Raw genomic sequence first — 7003 nt, forward strand, 5'->3', positions numbered from 1 at the left:
CCTCACATGCAAAAAACACATGTTTTATAAAAATATGCAAGTGTAATACTGAAGACTTAGCAGGTATTTTTATACAGCAATTTTAAGTCTACTATATAAAAACTATATTTTTTTATTTTTTTATTCCATAATTTAGAAAATAACTGTGGCTTTGACTTTAAGATTATATGTGTTTAGTGCTTCCATTATAATCAGGTCTTCAATGTGAAGAAGTTTTAAAGTAGTAGTTGTTAGTACAAGGTTAATACGTGAGTTCCCATGTTGCTGGTAATGTTGGTAACTGTTTTCTTAAATTCTTGCCTTATTTCCTCTTCCCTACATTAGCCTTATTTTTGTAAAAAATAAATAAAATTAAAAAAAATCCACACCTCATTTGCACAGAGGAAGTGTATCAGACACTTTTATCAGTCTAAATTTGTGTGTGTGTGGGGGGGGGTTTCTATGTCTATATTCACATTGACCACAAAGTCTAAAACTGTGTTCTCACACCATTCTCTCAGATAGCAGCTAAAGAGGAAAGTAAACAGAGGTTGGCACTGTACTTGAGAAAGTGATCTGAGTATGGTAGGATGACCTTATAAAATAACCATATTCCTGCACTGTCAGGCTGTGTTTGGTTTAACTCTAGATGTCCTGATCAATAAAATACAGTGTCATGTCTTAGTTCAATTACCTGTCAGAGTGGACAAAGCAGAGGTGAAGTTAACCTTTGTTCCGTCTGTCACTCCACAGAAGTACAATCCTTCATCTTCTTCAGTAGCATTTAGAATAGTCAGAGAGATTCTGTCATCCTTCCACTTCATTATGAATCTGGACTTGTTGAATGGAAATGAAAGTAGGCCTATTTCATCGTTATACACTTTTCCTACTTGCTGAAGCTCCTGTTGCCAACTAAGCTTGAACCAAAAGCAAACAGTGTTTTCTTTAAATGTGCAGTAATGAGTGATATTTTTTCCAGGTTCAGTCTGCACTGCTCGTTTAAAAGGCTTTGTAGTATGAACTGGACCTATAAAATGAAACCGAGCCAGAATCAATAAGAACACAATTTGGAGAAAATTGAATCCAAAATAAATAATACATATTGATTATTAAACCAATATCAGAAAGAACAGTAACAAATGTAATTATAAACACTGGTAAAAATTTGGAACCATACATGTCTTGTAGAGAAAAATTATAAGTATCCAGACAGGTATCATCATTGCAGCGTAACACACAGACCTCAGAGGAGACGGTTTGAAAAGAAGCAACTGGCAAAATAAATAAACTTCGTGAGCTTCTCATGACTCAAATCTCATTGGCTAGAAAATGTCACAAGTCTTTTTCTGTCCTGTAGTCTTACAACCATGTTTGGCCACCTGCAGTGTCTGATCTCTTTAAAACATACTGAGCCCAACAAGAGCACCACTCAAAGAAAGGGGTGATATGACAATCTTGTTTACAGTATTCAAAAGTACTCTAACTGTTTATTATTATTATTATTATTATTATTATTGTTGTTGTTGTTATTATTGTTATTATTATTATTATTGAGTGTTAATAAACATTAATTTAAAATGTTTTTAGAGTGTTTTTTTCACATTTTTAATTTTAGAGAATGAGACAAAACAACAAGAATTATATTATACGATTATCAACTGTAAAGGTCTGGTAGAATTCCACAGTTCATAATCCTATGTTAGGATTATCAACCGTAAGCGTCAATGTTAGGATTATGAACTGTAGAAGTCAATGTTAGGATTAGGAACATATTTTGTTACAATCCCGTCTAGGCTGTGAGGAAAAAGAAATGTAAACGGCTAACAGAATGTAAAGTTGTAAAAATTGAACAGCAACAAAACAAACAAGCCCAAATAGAAGACTCCTTTTTTTCACAGTGGATATTAATTGCAAACAATCTTATTGGTGCAGTATCTTCAGGAGTGACCCAGGCCAAAACAATAAACAAAACTCACACTAATGAAAGAAAACAAAACCATCTCTTCTCTCTTCTCTTCCTCCTTCTCTCTTGTAGGAGGGGCCATTAAATAGTAGGAACAGTTGTCTTGAAATCCCGGCGAGGAATGGGACGGAGTCTCAAATGGAGGGAAATCCGGGCACTGAACCTGGAACACATTCACACACATCCATCTTTCCATAAAACTTTGCTTGTGGAATTTTGTTTTAGAAACTGTAAACTAGCAGCAGCTGTGAAGGAATTATCAGAAGTATCTGAAAGGACTAATCAGTGGTTGTGGATGAGGAGAGCACAGGTTAGTTGGGGAAATGCATAAAGGTGGAATGGCTGAGGTGTTCAGTGTTTCAGGTACATGGAGGACTGCACAGATGAGTGGGATGTTGTGTCATGTCATTGTTAACATTGTAGATCCAAATGAGCATTCAATAACAGTGCCAGTGAGGCTGGATATGGCCTTAGTCCCCAGAGAGACCAGTATGGATCTGCTGTGTTGGGGAATGCTTGGTGGTGTAATACACAATATTATTATGGACCTGACGACACTGAGTAAGCAGTAACCATGACAACGGGGAAGGGTAAGGTCACTGGAGAGGACGAAATGGGTTTAACAGGATAGGAAGTGATTTGCTGCATGAGGGCAGTGCAATTTTATATTTTCCTCCAATGTGTTTAAGTTACTTTGGATAATGTCTAACATTGTATTGTGTTCATTTTTTGGTAGTTGTTAGTACAAGGTTAATACATGAGTTCCCATGTTGCTGGTAATGTTGGTAACTGTTTTCTTAAATTCTTGCCTTATTTCCTCTTCCCTACATTAGCCTTATTTTTGTAAAAAATAAATAAAATTTTAAAAAATCCACACCTCATTTGCACAGAGGAAGTGTATCAGACACTTTTATCAGTCTAAATTTGTGTGTGTGGGGGGGGGGGGGGGGTTCTATGTCTATATTCACATTGACCACAAAGTCTAAAACTGTGTTCTCACACCATTCTCTCAGATAGCAGCTAAACAGGAAAGTAAACAGAGGTTGGCACTGTACTTGAGAAAGTGATCTGAGTATGGTAGGATGACCTTATAAAATAACCATATTCCTGCACTGTCAGCAGGCTGTGTTTGGTTTAACTCTAGATGTCCTGATCAATAAAATACAGTGTCATGTCTTACAAATTGATGAATGCACCAATCTGATAAATTCTGAAATTCTGAGATAAATTATCATTGGCTGGATGAAGTCTTCAGGTCTTGTTTACATTATTTGACCTTTTTTGTAAAACTAGAAGGTCCCCTGTAGTCCCCTGTGTTTCATGATGCCTTACTGCCTTAATGATCCAAAAATGTCTCCTAAGATGCTTAAGAAAAGAAAAAAAGAAAAGTGCATATTTTACAGATGAATGAAATGATAATTGTAACTGGAGCAATTAAAGAACAAGTGTCACAGTTAGTCCCTCCTAGCTTCCCTGTTCCATGTTTTCCTTGTGTTCCTGTGTAATACACTGAGCAGTTTTCAAACATGGCAGACTAAATTATCTAGTGCCAAAAACACATATTGGCAAATAAAAGTGATTTGTTATTATACTGATAATATGTATAGCAGATTAATGTAACTTTTGTTGTAGAGAGTGGCTGATTTATCATTGAACCAACTGAGTTTGCCTGTTTTGTGATATAACTGGCCTGTACTCAAACAGGCCAGAATCTCACATGGGTGTACTCATTTTCTTGATGTCCTGTTTTTTGCATCTTGTCCTCAGAGACCTGTAATGCAACATAACAGAATTAGCATGATTAGCATATTGTTAAGCATCATAAATATTTATATATTTAAATATGAGTTTTAATGTCAGATGATGCATCCCACATCCAAGATGAAGAGCATAAACCTGCAGAAAGAGGTTTTCCTAAAAATGGAGTGAATGTGCAACTGCACAAGTTGTACCTGACTCTTGGTGTTCTCCATCACACTCCCTTGTTGAGGTCTGTCTGTGGTAGGAGAAAATACAGCATTAATTGTAACTGGATCAGGGAATATTACCTGTAAGATACAAAATATAAAAGATAAAAATAGTAAAAAGTCATGAATTAGAATAAGGGCCACCTGCCCTTTATGAACACTTACCATTGCCGTGATTAGAGTTTTTCAACTTACAAATGATTATGGCTTGAGCAATGATAACAGCCACACACACTCCCAGCACTGCTCCAAGACAGATCTCTGCATGACTCACAGGTTTTCCTGCAGAACAATCTTTATAAAATAATTGAATATACAAAATTAAAGTGAAAGGTGTGTGGTATGCAACCATGATTTCAGATGTTAAATAAAATGATTATCACAGAAGCCTCCCCTTTAATATTAAAGCTACACGCATTTTAAAGAGTTGCTTTTTCCAGAAAAACTAGTTTAACCATATAATTGATAGTAAGATAAACTAAGTGCTTAGAATATTTGTTTTATATTTATCAGGATATCAAGGATTATACACGTCAACATTCAGAATTAGAATCAGTTCCCCAAGCAACAGTGGTCTCAAGCCTTATTATGTCTAGTACAGAATTATGTGCACACATACACACAAACACACACACACACACACACACACACACACACACACACACACGCACGCACACACACACACACAAATGTATGTATATGTAATATGTGCTGTTCTGAGTATCAAAAAATTCAATATACAAGGATGAACATATGCGTAAAATTTCAGATTTGTAGGCAGAGTAAAGCTTTGTTTGTTTAAACTTTTACATCTTCATTCTAATTCATCGTATAGCTGCAGAATGTGGTTAAAGCAAAGAGACACAAAGATACTTGCCTGAATAAGCTGTGTTTGATGGATCACATCCTGTTCCTGCACTGTCAGGATTTATTGGGGTTAATTCTGTATGCACTCATCAATAAAACACAGTCTCAGGTCATAAGTCATCTTGGTTTCCCTCACATGCAAAATAGACATGCTTTATAAAAATACCCAAGTGTACTACTGAAGAATTAGCAGGTTTTCTTTTTTTATTTTTTGTTTATATATATATATATATATATATATATATATATATATATATATATATATATATATATATATATATATATATATATATAATGTGCTTCTTACAGCACTTTCAAGTCTACTATATAAAAACTATACAGATTATAAAAAAAAAAATTTTTATTACATAATTCAGAAAACAACTGTGGCTTTGATTTTAGGATTATATGTGCTTTGTGCTTCAGTTATAATCCAGTTTTAAATGTAGAGAAATTTGAAAGTAGTAGTTCAATTACCTGTCAGAGTGGACAAAGCAGAGGTGAAGTTAACCTTTGTTCCGTCTGTCACTCCACAGAAGTACAATCCTTCATCTTCTTCAGTAGCATTTAGAATAGTCAGAGAGATTCTGTCATCCTTCCACTTCATTATGAATCTGGACTTGTTGAATGGAAATGAAAGTAGGCCTATTTCATCGTTATACACTTTTCCTACTTGCTGAAGCTCCTGTTGCCAACTAAGCTTGAACCAAAAGCAAACAGTGTTTTCTTTAAATGTGCAGTAATGAGTGATATTTTTTCCAGGTTCAGTCTGCACTGCTCGTTTAAAAGGCTTTGTAGTATGAACTGGACCTATAAAATGAAACCGAGCCAGAATCAATAAGAACACAATTTGGAGAAAATTGAATCCAAAATAAATAATACATATTGATTATTAAACCAATATCAGAAAGAACAGTAACAAATGTAATTATAAACACTGGTAAAAATTTGGAACCATACATGTCTTGTAGAGAAAAATTATAAGTATCCAGACAGGTATCATCATTGCAGCGTAACACACAGACCTCAGAGGAGACGGTTTGAAAAGAAGCAACTGGCAAAATAAATAAACTTCGTGAGCTTCTCATGACTCAAATCTCATTGGCTAGAAAATGTCACAAGTCTTTTTCTGTCCTGTAGTCTTACAACCATGTTTGGCCACCTGCAGTGTCTGATCTCTTTAAAACATACTGAGCCCAACAAGAGCACCACTCAAAGAAAGGGGTGATATGACAATCTTGTTTACAGTATTCAAAAGTACTCTAACTGTTTATTATTATTATTATTATTATTATTATTGTTGTTGTTGTTATTATTGTTATTATTATTATTATTGAGTGTTAATAAACATTAATTTAAAATGTTTTTAGAGTGTTTTTTTCACATTTTTAATTTTAGAGAATGAGACAAAACAACAAGAATTATATTATACGATTATCAACTGTAAAGGTCTGGTAGAATTCCACAGTTCATAATCCTATGTTAGGATTATCAACCGTAAGCGTCAATGTTAGGATTATGAACTGTAGAAGTCAATGTTAGGATTAGGAACATATTTTGTTACAATCCCGTCTAGGCTGTGAGGAAAAAGAAATGTAAACGGCTAACAGAATGTAAAGTTGTAAAAATTGAACAGCAACAAAACAAACAAGCCCAAATAGAAGACTCCTTTTTTTCACAGTGGATATTAATTGCAAACAATCTTATTGGTGCAGTATCTTCAGGAGTGACCCAGGCCAAAACAATAAACAAAACTCACACTAATGAAAGAAAACAAAACCATCTCTTCTCTCTTCTCTTCCTCCTTCTCTCTTGTAGGAGGGGCCATTAAATAGTAGGAACAGTTGTCTTGAAATCCCGGCGAGGAATGGGACGGAGTCTCAAATGGAGGGAAATCCGGGCACTGAACCTGGAACACATTCACACACATCCATCTTTCCATAAAACTTTGCTTGTGGAATTTTGTTTTAGAAACTGTAAACTAGCAGCAGCTGTGAAGGAATTATCAGAAGTATCTGAAAGGACTAATCAGTGGTTGTGGATGAGGAGAGCACAGGTTAGTTGGGGAAATGCATAAAGGTGGAATGGCTGAGGTGTTCAGTGTTTCAGGTACATGGAGGACTGCACAGATGAGTGGGATGTTGTGTCATGTCATTGTTAACATTGTAGATCCAAATGAGCATTCAATAACAGTGCCAGTGAGGCTGGATATGGCCTTAGTCCCCAG

The 7003-nt window shown here is 35.2% G+C and overlaps 1 long non-coding RNA gene across 1 annotated transcript; it reads right to left on the reverse strand.

Moving 5' to 3' along the window:
- Positions 1–4759: 4759 nt before the first annotated feature.
- LOC118242305 lies at positions 4760–5822 on the reverse strand. The gene is made up of 3 exons (XR_004776750.1): positions 5737–5822; positions 5254–5586; positions 4760–4861 (listed from the first exon to the last, which is right to left on the reverse strand). It is a non-coding gene; the product is annotated as an uncharacterized LOC118242305 (long non-coding RNA).
- Between the last annotated feature and the right edge of the window lie 1181 nt (positions 5823–7003).

The sequence above is a fragment of the Electrophorus electricus genome, chromosome 12 (assembly GCF_013358815.1).
Source record: "Electrophorus electricus isolate fEleEle1 chromosome 12, fEleEle1.pri, whole genome shotgun sequence".
Taxonomy (NCBI): domain Eukaryota; kingdom Metazoa; phylum Chordata; class Actinopteri; order Gymnotiformes; family Gymnotidae; genus Electrophorus; species Electrophorus electricus.